Source organism: Leptodactylus fuscus, chromosome 5 (assembly GCF_031893055.1).
Source record: "Leptodactylus fuscus isolate aLepFus1 chromosome 5, aLepFus1.hap2, whole genome shotgun sequence".
NCBI classification, from domain to species: domain Eukaryota; kingdom Metazoa; phylum Chordata; class Amphibia; order Anura; family Leptodactylidae; genus Leptodactylus; species Leptodactylus fuscus.
Window position 1 is genome coordinate 122,124,452 of NC_134269.1, and position 21,734 is coordinate 122,146,185.

Consider the following 21,734-nt stretch of genomic DNA (forward strand, 5'->3'; position numbering starts at 1 on the left):
CTTATAGTCCGGTGCGCCTTATATATGAACCGAGACGGACTATAAGGCGCTCATGGGCAATGCGGCTTATAGTCCAGTGCGCCTTATAGTCCGTAAAATACGGTATATCAATAAAAAAAAATTATCCCCTTCCTGCCAATGGCATTTTTTGTTTTTCGTTGTTGACTCTCTCCCTTCCAAACCCCATAACTTTTTTATTTCTCCGCTCACAGAGCCATATGAGGTCTTAATCTTTGCGAGACAAATTTTTCTTCATGATGCCACCATTAATTATTCTGTACAATGTACTGGGAAGCTGGAAAAAAATTCTGAATGGGAGTGATTTGAAGAAAAAGTGCATTTGTGCGATTTTCTTACGGGATTCGTTTTTACGGCGTTCACTGTGCAGCCAAAATGATGTGTCACCTGTATTCTATGTTTCGGTACATTTCCAGGGATACCAAATTTATATGGTTTTATTTATATTTTGACCCCTTAATAAAAATCCAAAACTGTGCCAATTTTTTTTTTTATACTTCCGTGTACGGGGATGCATAGGGCGTCTTTTTTTGCGGGGCCAGGTATACTTTTTAGTTCTACTATTTTGGGGAATTGGTATTGCTTTGATGAATTTTTATTTAAATTTTTATCAGAGGCAAAACTGTGAAAAAATGGCGGTTTGGCACTTTTGACCTTTTTTTTGACAGGAAAAATATTTTTATAGATTTATAGAGTGGGCGATTTCGGACACAGGGATACCTAACATGTATGTGTTTCACAGTATTTAACTATTTTTATATGTGTTTTAGGGAAAGGGGGGTGATTTTAATTTTTAATACTTTTTAATTTTTTTTATATATATTTTTTACTTATTTGTAATTTTTTTTATTTGCATTTATTAGACCCCCTAGGGGTCTTCAACCCCAGGGGGTTTGATCACTAATACAATGCATTACAATGCTAATGCATTGCAATACATTGCAAAAAATCGTCATTTATTTTGCAGGCTGCATAGAGCAAAAGAAAAGCACTGCATACAGGCTGGGGAACCTTTACAAGGCTCCTGGCTGTCATGCCAACGTGACCTCAGCCTTGGAGCTTGCTCCAGGCGCCGGCGATCACCGGCAAAATGGCGGTGCCCATGCGCCGACGGGAAAATGGCACTTCAGTCAGCTTTGACCGAGGCGCCAGAGGGGTTAACGCCCTGCGCACCGATCCGGCTGCTGAGGGGCGGACCTGAATGGGACCTGAAGGGGAACTGCAGCCAGTCGCTGGCAGAAGCGCTTAGGGGATTCCCCTCCAGCCGGCTGCAGTTCCCCTTCAGGTCTGGCCTCAGTGCTCCTGCCGGCGGCAGGGGATCTCCCTCAGCGTTTCAGGGCTGAACTTGAGAGAGCGGTCGTGCCCGCTCCCTCCTATCTCCAGGGGCATGGCGGTGCCTACTACCCGCGGAGGGCATCTTCACTGTAACTCTTACAGTGGAGATGCTGGGGCTCATGAGCTCCGACATTACTGCCGTAACAGCGGGGGTGCCGGTTGCCATGGCGACCACACTGGAGCCATTATAGCTACAGACCCAGCATCTAGACCCAGCATACATACACTGGGGCGGGTGCCGGGCCCGCAGCATCGCCATGCTCCTGGCACAAGCATGGCGATGCTGTTCATTTCAAACTTCAGAAGTACTTACGGTACTTCTGCTATCAGGGCCGTAACGCAGACACTGAGGTAACGTGGGCACGTCACCCCACGTGTCATAGAGCAGTGTGTGTGGGCTCTGTGTTCCAGGCCTGCTAGCAGAAGTACCGTAAGTACTTCTGCAGTTTGAAATGAACAGCATCGCCACGCTTCTACCAGGAGCGTGGCGTTGCTGCGGCCCAGCACCCACCCCGGTGTCTGGATGCTGGGTTCGTATGCCGGGTCTGTGACGATGATGATATTGCTGAATTACCATAATGACCCGAGTATAGGCTGAGGTGGACTTTTTCAGCACAAAAACTGTGCTGAAAAACTCTGCTTATACTCGAGTATATACGGTAATCACCTTTTAATATAGTACATCAGAACTCAATCTACGGTTTCCCCTTTATGGAAAGGTTACAAGGGGAATGTACAATGTCAGCTATGCATGCAGTCTACGAGAATTTAGCTTCCTCTTTATACAGTTTAGTATGCTTGTTTTTCAACTTAATGTTAAGTTTATGTAAATATATTAAAAAAATATTATTGTCACAAGGGAATTGCATTCTGATATATATCTAATTGCACGGACAAGGACATAAACCAAAAGAACTCACAGCAGTTTTAAACAAACAAAACCCTGCCGGCTTTAAATTTGTTTTGTTAAAATAAATCTGGTAAAGTCCTAGAATTTTATCTGATGTTAATGGGAATTCCATAATATGTTTTCGCATGCAGATTGAAGTGCTCCAGGAGTCATAATTAGTGCAACGTTGGCAAGGGAAGCAAATGCTCAGGGTCTTTAGGGACCTAAAGGAGCAATAATGCATACAATTTACTATTAGATAGATCTCAGTGATGCAGTTCTTCTTTAGCTAGTTCCAATTATCAGAGTGTAAATTAAAGTTTGAATGACAGTAAAGGAAAGAGAAAGTATCGTAGTTATCATGTTGATAAATTAGACTTCTATAAAGCAGTTGTACTTATTTGCCTTGTTTGCATTCAATTAGAACTTGATTTTTTTTAAATTCCCTGAACACAGATTGCTATTTTATACTCATATTTTCCGTTAAGTTGCTTAAATAAAAATATAAACCTAAAGGAGTATTCCATCTCCACAACCATATTTAAATTTGTAGTTTAAGCTAACTGAAGTGTTTTACTTAAAGAGGACCTTAAACGTCCTCGGGTACCTGCGGTTTTATATACCGCTACAAAGCCAACAGTGTGGTGAATTCAGCACACTATCGGCTTCCCCCTTATGTGTCCCTTGTGAAGAGCTATCAGTGCCATTACCATAACTCTTCACTGACAGAAGGGCGTTTCTGACAGTCTGTGAGGGATGCCCCTCCTGATAGTGAAGAGCTATAGTAAGGGCACTGATAGCTGTTCGCCAGGGGCACATAACGGGAAAGCCGAATTCACTGCACTGTCGGCTTTGTAGCGGTATATAAAACCACAGGTACCCGAGGACCTCAAAGGTCCTCTTTAATACATTGCTTTATCTACCTTGCTCTGTTTACCAGATACTGCTCATTATGCCTCATTACTGTTTACAGCCTAGGTTTCAGAACACTTATGCTATCTAGATGCAGTTGCCAGGTTTGTGATGTCAGTCTTTGTTCTTGGCCACCTCCTATTTTCCTCTTTGATGTAATTGATGCACTTTTGTCAACTCTTCAAAGTCCATTTAGCTGCTGAGCCCTGATAAGGACTAGAACTGTGCCTTGTCCCTCTGTTAACTCTATATTTAAATTAAGCTATAATGCTGTGCAGTTTTGAAGATAAAGAGATAATGCAAACAGCCCAGCTAAGTAAACAAATGTTATAATACTGACAATCTCATGCTTGTATGAGGAGACAGGATGGCAGGTGCACGAAGACATAGGTTTCCTCGGTTGAAACAATGAATCTTGAGAGTAGCAATAAAATATATCCAGCACTCTGCTTCTTGTATTTTTCTTTTAAAACATAACTTTTATTGGATCATCAAGATCTTGAAAGAGATTAAAAATTGGAAACAAAGTCCATGGTGTGCTGGCAGGGAAAGGAAGCCTACGCGTTTCAGAGAATACTTTCCTTAGCCATGGCTCATGAGTCACAGCCTTAACTGGGTCAGTGTTCTGTCCATGAGGATAAGAATAGATTTGTACATGAGCCCTTAGGCCTCATGTACACGACCCAATATGCTATCTGATGACACTGCAAACTCAGACACGCATCAGAGTGTATTTTGTGATATACTTTCCTCTATGGGGGCTTCTGATGCGGAATAGATGCATTCTTCTCTATGTTCATCAGAATGGATTAGACCAACAGACTTCCCATTGGAGAGGCATTGGTCTCGATTTGAATGCACTAGGCCTCAGGCTATCAAATTTTTTTAAGTAGCTCTCTCAACATAAACATTTTTGGTTTATAGAATATAACTTTTCACTTGACACCTGATGCTGGCCCGAGATATAGTATTTTATGGGTTTACGCTGAGAAGCCAAAAGGCATAGTTCATTTTGTTAAAGTAACTTTTTTGTCTTATTATTGCAGACATGTAAAAACCTATAGTTGTAAATAGTTTAATAAACCTAGGGGCTAGTTTTATTTAGAAAATTGTCAGAGAGTTTTCCGATATAACACAGCCTTCTTAATAATGCAGTTAGTCAGGGCTTCATGTTTTTCATTGTACTATATGCAGCACAGTCCCATAATGACCAATATTAATCCTCTCAGACTGCCTCTCTTTAACCTCTTAAAGGGGGTTTCCCATCTCAAGGATCCTATCTATACTGGTAGCTTATGTAAATTGAAGCCTTTTCCTAAATATATTGCTTTAAAAATGCTGCTTTCTTTGCCTGCTATGTGAATTTATTCCTCCCATTGTTTACACAGCGTTGCTATAACCACGGGGCTGAGAGATAGGGCAAGTGATGTCACTCAGTGTTGGCAGGACAATCCATTCAGCTAATTGCAGGTTGCTGATAAAGCCAAGTCTGTTATCTCTCTATGTAAACACACAGATAACACTGAGTCCGTTCTCTACAAGAATGTGCAGATTATCTGCTCTGCATAAGTGTTGTGTGTCCCTTTTCAGCAGGAGGGAGGGAGAGAAATACAGGAAGTGAAAAGCAGACACTGCATGCAGCCTGGCTGAAAAACTGAGATGGGAGAACTCCTTTAATGAAACATGATGTACTATTACGTCATGATGTTGCTAAAGTGACTCGGGTCTTCTGGTAGTGTTTGTTTACAGGATGCCATAGATATTTTACTCTAACCACTTTTGATTCTCCTCTTTTTTGTGTGTGAACAAATGTTTAATAGGAAATCTGGAAATTTGTAAGGGCTTATTCACATCTGCGCCCGGGGTCTCCGCTTTCAGGTTTCCGTTTCCTGCCCGAAACTGGGCAGGAGACTGAAACCTGCAGGCACTTTTCAAACAATTTGAATGGGTTTGAAAAGTGAGCGCCGGTGAGTGTTTTATGCTCTCCGTGGTGAAACAGTTTTTTTTAAACTGGACACAAAGTTGGACATGCAGGACTTTGTGTTCGGTTTAAAAAAAAAAACTGTTTCATCACGGAGAGCACAAAATGCTCACCGGCGCTCATGATTGGAGTCGGTCTGACAGTTTTCCGTCTTCTGCATGCACAAGACGGAAACCTCAGAACGGAGACCAGACGCTGGTGTGAACCCAGTGTAAAAAGATAGTTCATCCATTCCTTATCCACACATACAGATAAAACGTAAAATCCTTATTCTCCAAAACCAGATAATTATAGCTTCCTTAGATTTTTAGATATATTTTTGATATTGATATCTTAAATATCTGCTCAAAGCCAGTTTTCAGAAATACCACACACACACACAAAGTGCACTTTCTTTAAAGGGGTACATACACAGCAAGTTGCTCCACTGAATCTGAAATGGAAAATGAAGGACCTTTGTAAATAGTCTTCTTGATTAAACATCTCCTGGGTTGTCTCTGCAGCTTCCATTCAGGTCTCTTATCTTTCATAGTAATAGAAAGGAAAAAAAAAACAAAAAAACAATGGTCATCATTTACATTCGTCACTTTCTTCTTGCTACCAAAAAATAACAGACAGACGGAAAGGAATATGATACCTGGATCAGACATGCAATTTTGCAATCTATTGCCATGGAGACAAATAGCTACATAGAATCAATAGACTGAAAATGGTAAAACTTGTTAATCAAGATGTGTTGAAAAGTTTCTTTAATTTTTAACTTTCGATGCATTTAGGCAATAATATAAACATGATTGACAGATGTGATGATATGTAGGAAGTAGGTGTACAGTTACTAGAAAATGAATAGGATATCATACTATAGTGTTTACAAACCAGTCAGAACTCTTTGGGAGTTCTACAGACGAACATATTGAAAATGTGAAGCAGCATTAAGAAGATCGCTGGTTCAAGTCCTCTGGTGGAACAACTCAATATTTAAAAAAGGTTCAGGTGTATTAAAAAATGAATTAAAGCCCTTTTCATATGTAACATTAATTATATTAAAAATAATAAGAAAAAATACATATTTGGTATTGCTGCCTAACTACCTGCTCAATGAACCAAAACCTTATTTAACCTGCAAAGTAAACATCATGAAAGAAATGGGAAAAAAAAATAGTGGAAATATTTTTTTTTTTACCATCTTGACTCACAAAATATGGTACAAAAAGTTATGATAAAGTCATATGTATCCCGATAATGGTGCCAATAATAAGCCCTCAACCAGCTCTGTCAACAGGAAAATATGCATGTTATATCTCTGGGAAGATCGCGATACAAAAACCATTGATTTTTTTTCCCCCAAATGTGTTTTTCCTTCTGCCAGAATGAGTAATGCATAAAATCACTATAAATATGGTATTGCTATAATGTTACCGATCCATAGAATAAAGGTAACATATTACTTATGCTGTACAGCAAAAAATTGTATATGTTAGAAAGCAATGTCAGAATTTATGTTTTTCTGGGTGGATTAAAATAAACAAAAGTTAATACAATTCAGTAAATAAGTTATGGGCACCCCAGAATAGTGTCTTTACAAAATGCATCCTGCAAGAAAACAGACCCTCATGTGGCTACATCACCAGAGAAATAAAAAAAAAAAAGAAAGAAATATATATAATATTATTTGTACAGTGCAACAACAAAACACACAAACATTGCCGCATCTATGCTAATGTACATGAGGGTAAACAGCAGATTTATTATTACAAGGGAAAAGACACCGGAAGCGACTGACCAGAAAGATCTCTCCCCCCCCCCCCCCCAACCCTAGAAACTAGTTGGAAAATATTGGGGAATTTGGTGTACCCTTTGTACCGCATATCCACTTTTCATCATCTGCTAAGTATTCAAGACTCAAAAAAGAATACACTTCTTGATAAATTCTGTGAGGGATGCAGTTTTTAAAATGGGAATACGATCTAGGATCCCACTTAAATGACTCTGCAAACATGCCATGTTGTCCAAAACCAAACGTCTAAATCTGCTCTCCAAAAGCCAAATATTGTTCTTCCGTGTACCCAGACTGCTTTTTATGCCAAATATAAAACTGTACCCCTCAAGGAATTTATCCAGGGATGTAGTGAGCATTTCTAAATGTAGTGAGCATTTCTGGAAATGGAACGCAACCAGTACTCCCGACCCCCATCATACCTTCAGTCTTCTGGCATGAGATGTCACTTGCTTCATTTCTACCGTCGCCTGTGCAATACAGCTAGTCATTCTAGCTATAAAGTACAATCGCTGGCACAAGTGAAGAGCGCCTACCACGCATGTGCAAGAAGTACACAGAAGGAAGAGCCGGTGGGACAGAAGAAACATCTCCAGGACACAGAAACTGGAAACGGGGGTTTGTGAGAGGGAGATCATGGTAGTTGTAGGTTATGACAGCAGAAAGCTACCCATGTAAACAAATGCAGAGGGTACCATGAGCTCCCAGAGAAGCTGAGAAACCACTCAAAATACCACTAAAGGTATTTTGGTGCAATTATTAATCCATTAATAGCACTAAAATACCTTTAACACCAAACCCCCCAAAACACATACATATAAACAATGATCCTGGGCTACTGGGCACTAGTGTTGAGCAAATAGTATTTGTCGAATACCTCGCCAGCATAGGAATGTGTGTAATCGGCTGAACACCAAGGGGTTAAACACATCGAATCTTCGATGCATTTAACCCCTTGGTGTTCGGCTGATTACACACATTCCTATGCTGGTGAGGTATTCGACGAATACTATTTGCTCAACACTACTGGGCACACCTCTTTGCAGACTGTCCCTGAGGGGGAAAACCCCTAAATAGGATCTAGGAACAAGAGGGGAAACAACAAGGGAGAAGATAGGGAAGGAAGTAGTGACGGTTGGGTTCATTACCTCTCTAGGAAAAGTGTAATCCCAATCCCCAATACAAGGGTAATGACTAGATGGAAAGCAGCCACTGATTCGGAGACGGAGTTCTAACTTTGAACTTTACTTTTCTGTACTTGGTAATTAAGCATTCTAAAATATTTTTAAATATAATTATGTTACATGGAGTTCATCTTATAGATACATTAATTAATCCATTTTAACCATGGTAACTTTGCTTCAGATTTTAACAGTAGCAAAGTTAATTTGTTTCCAAAGATTAGTGCTAGATAGCTGAGTGTAGTGGGAGTTCATCGAAAGGAACATTAACTGAAACAGCAAGTTGGAAAAATGTTGTGTCAGGGGAATGCAAGGAAAATAAGATTTTGAATAATGATGGCAGGAATCAAATGGAGTTGAACTAAAGCCAAAGGATGTCTGTAGGTGTCAAAATTAAAGAATTATTAAAGAGCGGAAAGCTAATTGCAATTAATGCAATTGTGAAAAGAAGAAGATACTCCACTGGAGCAGGATAGTTTAATTCCAGGATTTGTGCATTTTTGGGCTTCATTGTGGCACCCGCTTTCTTTTTTTGAACTTTCTAAAAAAATAAAATAAAAAAAAAAAACATTCACTGCTATTTAGAAGTTATTCTCAAATATTTTTTTCTTGAGTAGCAGAGCAATGCAGTTGCTTGTGGTATCTGTACACCATAAACCCCTCATTTCTAATAGGGAAATAGGCTCAATAATGAGTAAAAGCTTTGAGTTAGGTGATGCTCCAGGTTAATGGCGTCTCTGTTGTTTGACTTAAATAAATAACTAGACCATGAGTGTATGTGATGAACATGTCTTTTGTGCTCTGGACCACATGTACTTTGGTATGATTTAATTTTCTACTTTCTTCTTCTATAAACAAAGCAGTAATAGATATAATTTAGATGAAGGATACGTTTTGGTTGGTGTCGGCCTTTATCAAGTAAGATCGGTGCATCATGCTATTAGCCTGGGCTTCTTCCTAACATGTATCCAGATCTTTGCCTATTTATGTGTATTGAATACATTTCAATACATTTTGTGTGATTTTAGCATCTTAAAAGGCATTTGCACCATGTTTCTATATCCTATGCACAAGAAACATGTAGAAGTCTCAGGAGCTCTTGAGGAAGGTACAAAAATGTCCAACATACAATTGTGTTATATGTTGGATAACAATTTCGGGATTCACCTGGCGGTTTTGCTTGAATTGAACATGTTCAACCCCAAACTGCTATTATTCTCTGGGGCCTAGAGGAGTTGATGAAACTTAAAAAATAAATAAATAAACAGTGTTACTCGCCTTTCCTGGGTGCTGGTGTGGCTCCTTGTTCTCTTCTGACCTTCTCTCTGGCAAGTGTCACAATACCTCTTGATCCACAGTTGGGCCACAGCGGTCTCTAACGTCAGTCAGATTTTTGATTGGGCGAGTTAATCACATCAGAGCCCTGGAGAGATGAGTCACACTAGATTTTATGTTTGATCATCTCGTCTGGGCCTATGCTTATTATGTTCTACAATCTGAAGAGATCACAGAATATAACAATAGCTGTATCGTTTTGGGCATGTTCAGTCTGAACGAAACTGTGGGTGGAACCTTACGAATATCGTAGTAACCAAACCAAACTGATGTACCCAAAATAATTTTGATTATCGGGGATGACTTGCAGTATTGATTATACTTTGATTAATTGCCTAGACCTAAAAGCCGCACTTAAATAATTAAAATAAAAAATGTTTAATACTTTAAATCACCCCCCTTTCCCCACACACATTAGATCTCACTGCATCTCAAGGCTCGATCTGCAAATTTCAAAAATTATTTTTCCCATGTGATGAACCCTGTAGTGGGGAAAAAAATGCCAGAATTGTATAAATAAAGAGGATCCTACAAAAAAAGGAAAAAAAAATAAAAATAAAAGACGCCTATGGCTAAAGGCCCCACGGGTTATAATCGCAGCACTAAAGTGCTGCGGAAAGAACCGCTGCATGATTTTAAGAGAAAGTTCACAGAGTTTTCCTCTGCGGACTTTCTCTTAACATTATATCTACGGGAAAGCCGGCGTTTCTGTAGATATAATTGACATGCTGTGATTTACAAAGCCGCAATGGCTGTAAAACGCCGCAATTTTTCCCGCAGCGTCTCCGCTACGGGCAAATCGCGGCGTTTACGTCCCATGGGGCCCCAGCCATATGCAGTTTTGTTTTGTTGTTTAAAGGTGTTAATACGTTACACAAAATATATATATTTAGTATCGCCATAATCATGTCGACCTGCAGAACACTGGTGACATTACCATTTTGGTTGCATAGTGAATGCTGTAAAAGCAAAGCCCATAAGAAGTCGTGCACAGTTGTTGTTTTTTTGTTTGTTTTTACATTCTACCCCATTTTAAATTTTTTGCAGCTTCCCAGTACATCATGAATGGAATGAAAGTTGTTCTAGAATTGCTACAAGCATTGCCAATCTAGTCTTCAACTGTGATTTTTCGCATAAAGAAATTGTAACACTAACAAAATGATAATATTGTGTTTTCATTTGTAACGCAGACACCAGTGTATAATATTGAGCTAATTTTTTGTAGGATTTCTTTCTCTTGGTTTACAAATTATATTCAGCTCTGTAGAATTAATGTAGGTGAACGGCAGAATTAAATAGAAAAGCATTTTACTAATTATTATCTAGTTTAGGGCTGCGAGAAATCGTATGGTTAAAAAATAAAATCTTAATTGTCTTTGTGGCTATGGATGATTCTTCATTTTTATAGTTATTTCTGTGCCATTTGCTTTTTTTGCTAAAATTTACTAAAGAAATGTTTGCGTTGGTGCTTTAAGCAGTAGAACTATTTACAGTACAGTCTCTTCTTGCCACTGGCTATGATTGACTACAGTGAAGGAACTGTTAATCTTAGCTTGCAAGCAGGTGATGGGAGATGGAGTGGGGGGGGGGGTTACCCCTGTTGTGAATGTAGCAGTGGATGGTGAATGCTCTATTCACTTCACTGGGAGTATCGGAAATATCTAGAATGCTAAACTTTGCTATATCCGACAGTCTCGTTGAAATGAATGGACTAGGTGCACTTCTTCATGCATTCACCACTACGTCCACAATGGGGATAAAACACAGAAAGTCTCGGGATTGGCAGGGGTCTCAGCGGTTGGATAGAGGATAAAAATATTTTTATGATTTTTATGATGTAATTTAGTTTCAGTGGTATTTATTGAGTGACAGAACAAAAGAACACACCTAACAGTATAGGCATACAGAAAAAAAATTGCTAAAGATACAGTGAACTGCTGTAACCAAGGACATTGATCATAAACTGAAAAACATAAAACATGAAAATATGAAAAATATTTAAAATATTAATATAAAATATTAATATTAAAATATAAAAATGTTTACAATGAACAAATAAAAATTATGAAAACTCCTATAGCATGGATCTCAACCTTATGGGGATCATAGTTGCAATCTGTACAATCAGGGACTACAATTGAAAGTAGTATATCATCATACCTTAGATATTTGATCTATTAATTTTGGAGGACCATATGTTACCAAAATTGGATCGTGAATCAGTTATGATGGCATTAAACTTTTTGAAAAGCATAATGGTGTCAACATGTCTGAAAACTTCCAAAATTATGAGATTTGGTCTCCTTCACTTGGCAGCTAGATGGAATGACCCCTTCAATTTATAGGTGAACTGCATAAAATAAATTATATTATTTATGACCTTTACTAATCACTGTAAATTAAAGATACATGAGTATATATAGTACTGGTTGGTACAGAGATGCCAAATAATTATCTCACGTGTTTATTGTCCTTTTTTTGTTATTATAGTTGTAGAAACTTGAGTTCCACTGAAAAATAATTATCATTTTTAGACTCCTTAGGGGACTTTCAGATTTCATCCTTTAAAGAATAATAACATTGATATATTTAGGCAGAGAAACAACTTTAGACAAAAATATAGAGCAGCTGGTAGCTCACTGCTAGGCTTATTCTCACAAATTTATTCTATATCAGTAAGATATCCATGTTTACAATGGACTGCACACTGACCTGCAGTAGTACATGCTGTAATTCATGCTGGGTCCATGTTGAAAAAATTGCTGCATATGATATTTTATTCTGTATAACAGACAGCATGAACAGTTGTTTCCAATGGTCTTTAAGTCAGTGTTCTCTGCAGATACAAGGACTTATGTAATGTATGCAGAATGAGGGTTAGTATTAGGGAGCGTAACTGCAGAAGTAATTAGATTAGAAAATGTGATAGACTTTCTGAATAGATGTTTCTTTAGGATGTGGTTGAAAGTGTAGATGTGAGTTAATGTGATTGTCTGGGGTAGTGCATTCCAGAGAAGTAGCAAGGTTCTGATAATGGAGGATGTGAGTCTTGGGTCACTGGTTTAGATGGTAGACCAGGTAAGGGAGGAAATGTATGGAGGTGCAATATTATGGAGAACTTTGTGGATGAGGGTGATAACTTTATATTTTAAATTATTAAATAGTTATCAAAGATCGTGTAAAGGCAATCCATATCAGATCAGTGAGGGTCCAAGACCTGGCACACCACTGATCAGCCATTTTGAGGAAAGATGACTTCTTCCTCTGTATAGTATCTGTGCTGCACTATGTTAGCTAAGGATTTTCCATCAGTGTCTGATCTCATACAATCCCGTTCAATATATGCAAAGTCTTCACAGGGCAGCGTCATTGTTCTTGTAGTATAGTCCCTACAGTGTCCTGTGTATGAGAAACAACAAAGGATATAAGTTTCTGGTTCTACTGAAATGATAGACGCAACCATTCAGGCTGCAACATCACAACAATGTCATGGGGCGGGCCAGGAAGATAGTTGAATATATCGGAGGCACCAGCGACTTCTAAACCATTTGTATCCCTCTCTTTAAAGGTTAGTGTGCAAGTTAATTGAATTTTCACAATTCTGTAGTAAAATGGAATCATAAGCGGCACAAGTGGCAATTTAATCTAATAGGATTAATCATTTTATGAACGGCTGGTTTCACACAAACTTAAAACAAGCGCATTGTTGATTCTGGCTGTTTAACCCCTTTAGATTGACAGTTTAATCCCACGCTTTTCTAGGAAGCATTGCCGGTAAGACTCTAAATCAGCTGCAATCCTGCAAGGAGAAGGCCTAACAAGAACTGCTGCTAGATAATTTCAGCTTTAGATGTTATCTTTAATTATCATTAAAAATGCTCAAAACTTGTCACTGAACCTATTTCAGTGCAGCCATATACAATAAATACTGGATGACTTTCAGAAACCATTCTAGGAGGATACGCCAGTGTCTCTTATTGCCTGCTATGCGCGCGTATCACATTGAAAGCAATAGGGGAAAAAAAGCCTCCCATTCATTTCAATGGAGAGCGCACGTATGCCGGCTCCCATATAAATGAATGGGATCTGCTTTGTACGCACTCATTCTGAATGTGTTTTAAGTTCAGAATCCACTGAGTGCAGACTCAGTGTGAATGCTCCCTAACTTTTATATGGGTTGTCTGAGCTTATTTTTTTATGGTCTGTCCTCAAGATAGGCCATAAATATATGATTGATAGGGGGATGACACCTGGCCCCGGTACTGATCTGCTGTACAAAGCCACTTACGGCGCTTGTCTTGTAAACAATATGGGGCCAGAAGCAGAAAGCTCTGTCCGCTGTATGTTGGCCCAGCACCTTCACTGCAGCTCAGGTCCCACAGACTTCAATGGGACCTGAGCTGCAGTAAAGACTGCTAAACAAAGGACAGGGCTTTCTATTTTCGGCCTTGTATTGTTTACTGGACAGGCGCCAGAAGTGGCTCCGTACAGATGATGGGGGCCTGGTGTCGACCCCTATCCATCATATATTTTATGGCCTATCCTGAGGACAACCTTTTAAAGTCTCAAATGCTGCCAGGAGGTCAAAAGTTGTTTGAAACTTTAGGTATGCATTAAAACTGTATGATACTTGGATTTCTTTTCAGCTTCTTTTTGTGTGATGAAGTCAACAATGTCCAACATTGATTTAATTTATTTTCTATTGTAAACATGCTGTCTTTTTCTAATACTGATGCACATTTAACAGAGACCTTGTGTTCTTACTGCAGAAACTAGCCATGCCCTTATTACTTATTGCGTAATAATTCAACCTTTTTGTGAGCCATTTGTGTTTTTAAAGCTCTTTATAGTGAGTCATCATGTATTCTGTGTTCATTCAACCAAGGAGACCTGTAATGTTTGTGATAGATCATGTACTGTGACAGTTTGATGTCATTTTATCAATAAATTTTCTCTCTAGTCTATTATTTGTTATGAATTGTCCAGTAAAAGCAAGAATGTATGAATCCTCAAAGAACTATTAGGCAAATAGATGATATTTCAAATATGATTTATGTCCTATTTTAAAAAACAACCATGAAAATCTAAGAAATGTTCATATGGTGTATAAACCTGATTTAAAAGTGGTAGTTACAAGAGATTTCAAAAGTAACTTAACATTTATAGCAAACAATTTAGATTTTTTCTTTTTTCAAAAGAGAAGGGTTTTCATTAAAATAAAACTGCATTGACAAAATTTGATGCATGCTTATAAATGTGGTGCAAGCTTAAAACAGGTTGTTTTTTGTCTTCTAAATATATGAATCACAGCCAAAGTTTATTATTACTTAGATTTCCTGTGTGGTCAGAGGATACATATTATTTTGGTATAACCCCTTTAAAGATCTGTACATAGACCTACACCAGGGGTAGGCAACCTTTTTTGTTCGGTGTGCCAATTTAAATAAAAATAAAAAATCAAAGTTGAGGTACCCGTACTGCCGTACAATAATTGTAAGACTGATGACCCCTATACTAAAGTCATATAGCACAAACCATAACACAGAGGTGCTAGCATACTGTGCTCCCAGCCACATGCATTTACCGCTATTTGCCTGCACACGCTTGTACTTTTTCATTAAAAGCAATGTAAGTACATGTGTAACCCACAATTAGTGGTAAATGTATATGGCTGGTAGCAGTGTGAGTAGTATGGTGACACACTATATACCTGGATGCTGCCTCCATTCCTCGACTGCCAGTACTTTCACTTTTCTGTAAGTGAAATGCAGATTAATTTCAGCCACAAAAGGCAAAACTGCAGCAAGGAATTATTGGGTGTCACACTTACCCTAAAAGTGAAAGCACTGGCACCCAGGGACTGGATTTGGCTATAGCCACATCTGGGTAAAGACTTTGTCACCTCAATAAAAAACCACCCTTAGGCCTCCTGCAAAGAAACAGCATGAAGGTGGTTTTCACTGACCTATACATTACAAACGAATTCTATGTGTATGGGCCCATTGAAATGTATGGCTCCGTACTTCTATCCACAATTTGGGACAAAAAGTATGGTTGTGTGCATTGCAATGTAGTAACTCCATGTGCCTCTTATTAAAGAGGACCATTCATGTCCTTTTATATTCTGCTAGGAAACCGACAGTGTGCTGAATTCAGCAAACTGTCAGTTTTCTCAGTATGTGCCTCAGGGCTGGAGAGAAATTAACAGTACCAATATCTCCCCACTGTCGGAAGGGTGTTCCTCACCGCCTAGCGATGACGCTGAACTGTGAGGAGCACCCACCTAGTACAAGTGTATGGACAAGTACTGTCAGAGGGAGGCATTTCTTACTGCCCAGCGATGATGCTTGGCAGTAAAGAACGCCCTTCTGACAGTGGGGAGATTTCAGTGCCGTTAATTTCTCTTCAACCCCGGGGCACATACTGGGAAAACTGATAGTGTGCTGAATTCAGCACACTGTCGTCTTTTTAGCGGTATATAAAACTGCACTTTCATGAGGACATGAAATGTCCCCTTTAATAGCAATTAATCCCATCATGTCCCTCACTTTAACCCCTGTGTGCTTTACATAACAGTTACTGATAGATCAGAGACATGTAAGTAGTAATTAAGCATCTTCATTACTGAGGTCCTTTATTCATACCTCCATATGACTCGCATATTAGTAACCCTTATGTGAAGCACTCAGGGGTTAATGTGAGGAACATGTTGGGGTTAACTGTTATTAATGTAAGCACATGGAGTTATTAAAACTAAATTAATAACCCCAAATGCCTGGCATTAATAGGAATAGTAACACAAGTATTTACCTGGTGTTTTTTTTACTTTCACTTTGCTGTACAGAGCTCTCCTCTCCTCCTCCTACTTCTCATCATCTTTGTACGATGCAGACAGCAGGAGCTTATCTCTGTTCTCACTTAATCTAATATCACAAATAGATTGTGTGTATAGGCAGGAGATGGAATATCAGCATCATAGATGGATCAAGATACAGCTACTGATAAAGTCTATGGAGGGGGGAGCAGCAGTGCATATATCTTTGCCTGCCTGTCTCCATTCAGTAGCCTACTTCCCTCTCAAAATCCATTTATATTTATGGTAACATGATCTTTGAGGCTGATGGTCTCCTGTCTTAATATGGTTTCTACTAGTAATATAAGATTGATTAAACACTTGAGGTAGACATGAGGGAAAAATGCAGTGTGATAAATGGAGAAAGAAGCATTTTTTCTTTAATATATGGATCTGTGTACTTAATCTTTTGGTATGGTACAAGTTGAGGCTTGTCTGACATTTTGATCGCTTTCTATTAATTTTTTTAGTGGCGGCAAAACCTAAAAGTGGTTTAGCCAATTCAATGTTTTTTTTCCCCACTATGATGTTTACTGTGTGGGATAAATATTTTTCTATCTTGATAGCGCAAACATATTCTAATATGGAGGTACCAAATGCATTTTTATATTTATTTATTTTTTATTAAACTTTTTTATTTACCTGTACTTTTAGACTCCCAACCAGTCACCCCACCCCCCTGTCCTCAGGGAAATTGAGCCATACATGGCCTGATCACAATATTCTGCAAGAAGTCATAGGAGGCAGGAGCAGAGTCACCCAGGGTGGTATGGGGTCCCATATTGCCATGATTGCAGTTGGAGAAAACCACCTTCCCCAACTGCTATACACATTGTTTGCCCAGGGGAGGTGATTAAAAATAACAGAACTCTTCTCTCTTAGGCTTCCAATGATCCACAGTGTCCTCTTTGGGCTCTACCGGCCTGTGACTGAGGTCACACACCCTAGACATCACTGCTGGGGCCTTTAACAGTGCACTAGCAGTCACTTGGGGTGCACCAGCGTGAAGAAGTTGACATACCCCACGTGAGCACTGAGGCCCAATCACAGTCCCTAGCAGTGATGTCTGGGGCATTTGACCTCAGTTGCAGGCAGCCTTTGTATTTTTGTCTTTCTCCTTTTCCTCTCTCTCCTTCGTAATGCCCATTGTCAACGTATCTGCTTTTGTAGGGAGTGCAGACAAAACAAGTCACGTAGTAAGTAAAGAGAGGAGAACCATTTAAAGAAACAGGCTTTTTTTCTTTAGTGAAGCTTTAGTTTGTTCCCTCTACTTGCACTATTGATTTATGACAAAAATAAATAAAAGTTCACGTACGTTTCAAATATCATCTGTAGGTACAATCAGCTACTTCTGCAAGGAGAATGTATTATTACATGATGGCCGTTCAGATGAATCACTGTCCCTCTTGAACATCAGTACTGCAAACCCCCTACAATGGCCACATGCCATAAGAGGATTTATAGACAACTTCTTTAATCAAATATGTGGAAAACCTGTATTACACTTATTCATTTTTCTGGTTTATAAAAATCGTGCTAGACATTATGCTGCTAGACATTCATTCTACTGTTTCATATGTACTCATGTTTTTTATAAACCTTATCAGTTTGGCTTCAAAATTTCCAGCAGTGGCTATTTTTCTTGCAACATTTGCTGTGACTTGTACTACCAAGGCTGTATGATCTGATTTGTTTCAGAAAGTTCTTTTTGTCTTTTTTTTTGCATTTTGATGGATGGATCTGTCAATGTTTTATGTATTATTTTAGGTAAGGTAGAAGTAAAAGAATTGTCAAGTAATAAAGGAGCAGTGAAAACCACATATAGCTTATGAAATAGTCTTCAATATGGAGACTAAATAGATGTTTTAACAATCCCATTTTTATTTTCATGTTTTGCAGGTGTTCTATGTATTTTTCTTGTATATTGTCTGTTTTAATGATACTGGCCATGCTTAGAGATATGCTTAAAAATGTTCTTTTCTTCATTTACTGGAAATAAAAACTAGCTGCTCTTATATGAGAACTTCCACACCCTCCAGGCGATGAAGAATATCTAGGGTACTGATTATTTTCAGCTTTTTTTGGCCTACAGGGAATTTCATAAAAAATTGGTTTGTGTCCTACATAGAAATAACACTCACTAATGGCATTACTCATAATTTCAAAGTCTTTCATAGAAACCTATAACTTATTCAGTCTTTTTTTTTTCCTACTCAATTTCACTGTATCCCTATTCTACACAGTAGTTAACATTTCATAGTGCCAAACCGTACTTTTTAGAAAATGGATACCAATCTATGCTTACTGGATATTAGAGTATAAAACTGATATGATAGATAGCATCTTTAAGGCTGAGGCCCCATGCTGCAGAAACGCAGCTTTTTTTGTTGCAGGTTTTGTTGCAGTTTTTTGAGCCAAAGCCAAGAATGGCTTCAAGAGGAATGGGAGATATATATAAAGTACTTATACTTCTCCGTTCTTCTCAATCCACTCTTGGCTTTGGCTCCAAAAACAGCAATAAAATCTGCAACAAAAAAAAGCTGCGTTTCCTTAGCCTAATGGAGCTAATTTGAACAACCAATAAGGAGTTACAGGTTATGCATGAGCGAAATTATAGTAACCATAGAGGTGTCAGTGAGAAGTATAACGGTGCTAAAACTTATAAAGTAGGAAACATATGTAAGACATAGCTAATACAGGCTGACTAAACTAGGATGGCACAAAAGCAGCGGCTTGTAGTTAACGTAACATCTCTGGTAAATGACCAGTGAATGAAAATGAAAAAAACTTAGCCCATTGCAACCAAACACAACACAGCTGAAATATATCTGAGGATATCCCGGGAAGAGTCTCGACACTACTGGACTAAGGATCTACCCTATCGCCAGTGAGAATGTCATCGAACATTTGTTGTCTAGAGATAAAACTTGGATAAATACTGTTGTTTCATATGAATAAATGTGTTTATATTCCCTTCTTTATGATTAATGAAGCTGTAATTTTGTACCATTATTTTGGACTCTCCCTATATAACTGACCTGCTATGGTATAAACTTGGCCTGTAATGGGTTTTTCAGAATCATAGACTTGGCTTATATCCCATTTGTAAAATAAACAACACCTTCTTCCCCAATCGCTATACACATTGTTTGTCCAGGGGAGATGATTAAAAATAACAGAACTCCTCTCTTAGGGTATGTTCACTTGGAGAAATAGGACACGGCAACCTTTTATCACCTTGTGAACTTTCCGCATGGCTAACCGCGACGGGATGTCATTGCAACATCTGCATTCCATCGCAACATCCCACTCCTGATTAGGCCTGAATGAATGGGCCTAAACAGGAGTGTGTCTCAAACCATGGACACCATGGCTGAATCAGGCACGGAATCCACGGCAAGATGGGGCATCTTGCTTCTTTTTCCGCTACTAGCTGTTTATATTCCCTTTGTTATGAGTATAATTTTGTACTATTATATTGGAATCCCTCTATATAACTGATCTACATGGTATAAACCTGGCTTTTAATGTTTTTTTCAGAATCATAGACTTGGCTTATATCCCATTTGTAAACAGCACCTTCTTAAAGAAACCATCTACTCTAATGTCTCATAGCCCACCATGCAAATTAATTGTTCTTGCCTTGTTACTACTAGTATCGTCCGCTAGCAGTTCTTCCTTTAGCTGGTCACTCATTCCCAGTTGCATGCTGCTGTCTGCATTATTTACCACCTTATCTGTGTCTATATAATGGATGTTGTATCAGATGATACTTAGAAAGCTAATAACATGAATAAAGGGAAATAATATTAGGACACTTCACAGATTTCTGTATATTTAACTTTTTTGTTTTGTTTTGTTTAGTTTCCCTGATAATATTCCTGCAGTTAATATCCCTGCAATAATGTCCTTATAAAACAAGGTGCATAAAATCTCTCAAGGACTATTAATACAGGTGCACATTTGAAAAATCTACGGATTTAAGGCATCCGTTGTTCTATTAAATTCTTTAATTCGTTAGTAGCAGGTTTTTGTTCTCAAGTATGATTTGCCCTTAATTCAGTGGTTCTCGTCTCATAGTAGAGCACAGTACGTTAACAATTATGTTTCCGAATTATGTGTCAGAAGAAGCAGAGAATGTTTGCTCATGACTTGTATAATGGAGCCATTTGCTGCAGTCCATTTTCTTTTAGCTGATTGCGCATTGCCCAGTTGCTTTGAAGATCCGAGCAGATAAAAGAAAACATAAAAGGAAAAAACACTTCAAGACAGCATCCTTTCTTTGATGCTGACCTAGTTTGCAGTGTTTCAAAAGCATTCATCTGAAAAGAGATACATATCTGATTCATCATAGATCTGGAAAAGAAATGAGTTGCTCTTGACGGTAACACAGATGAGTGCATCCGGACATCTGGACATCTGACCATCAAACATTTTGAACTCGGTAGCCCTTCCTAGTTTACTTCTGCCATTGTATGACATTATGCCAGTGGGCATACTTATACATGTTAAAAAAATGAATACTTGGGTTTATATACCTGTCTTTAACCATATAAAACAGAATCAATTCATATTTTTTTTTCTGGTGTTGTGAAATAGCACTTAACGTAATGTGTCTAGTGGAACAAATGGCTGGATTGTTGATTCCATATTAACTCTACTCATACAAAGGCCTATTTCATAAGATAGGAGAAATCCTTTTGTGTGACACTTCAATATCCAAATGAAACTAAAACATATTGTTAGCAAATGGATGTTTCCTTTTTATGTATTCCATTTACCTGAAATCTGTATTCAGTTATAAAGGTTTTTTTTTTTAGTGTGGCTCCAGTCTATTTTTTTCATAAGAACAAATGGAAAATAACTTATCTTATTAACTCTAAATACCGCTAAAAGAGTAAATGTTGCCTCAACATACTGGGACAGACTTATGCTAAGTATCCATTGGAGACTCCGGCGCAGAAACCCGCCAAGAATCATAGGAGAGAAGTCTTGCACAGAGGATTTTTCTCTACTGGTTTCACGATGAAAATGGTGGACACCCATCGGACCTTGGCTGACCCCATTATAGTCAATGGGGTTCGCCAGTGCCCATGTGTAATCACTGTCTTAGCGGTCTGGCCCGGCGTAGATGCGAACATAGTCTAATAATGCCAGTCTTCATAACTGACTCATTTATGATGAGGTGCATACATTTCATAAATGTCCCAGGCACCTGGAAGGAAATCTCTGCTGGTGTAGATTTCCAGGATTATTTACGTCAATATCAATAAACTTGATGTAGCTGTAGAATTGTTCACTGGGGCACATATAAATGTGTTGGTATTGTAATATACACGCATTTATTAAAAGTACAGAAGTAAAAGGCTCCATTTAAGACCATTATATCATTGTATGTTTATGTAAATGTTACATGCAAATCACATGACTAGCAGAATATCTGTAGTAATATT

The 21,734-nt window shown here is 38.4% G+C and overlaps 1 protein-coding gene across 1 annotated transcript in view; it reads left to right on the top strand.

Annotated features, from left to right (window-relative positions):
* Positions 1-21,734, top strand: part of TBC1D22A (TBC1 domain family member 22A) — a 352,669-nt gene that overhangs the window by 112,099 nt on the left and 218,836 nt on the right. The window lies entirely within an intron of this gene.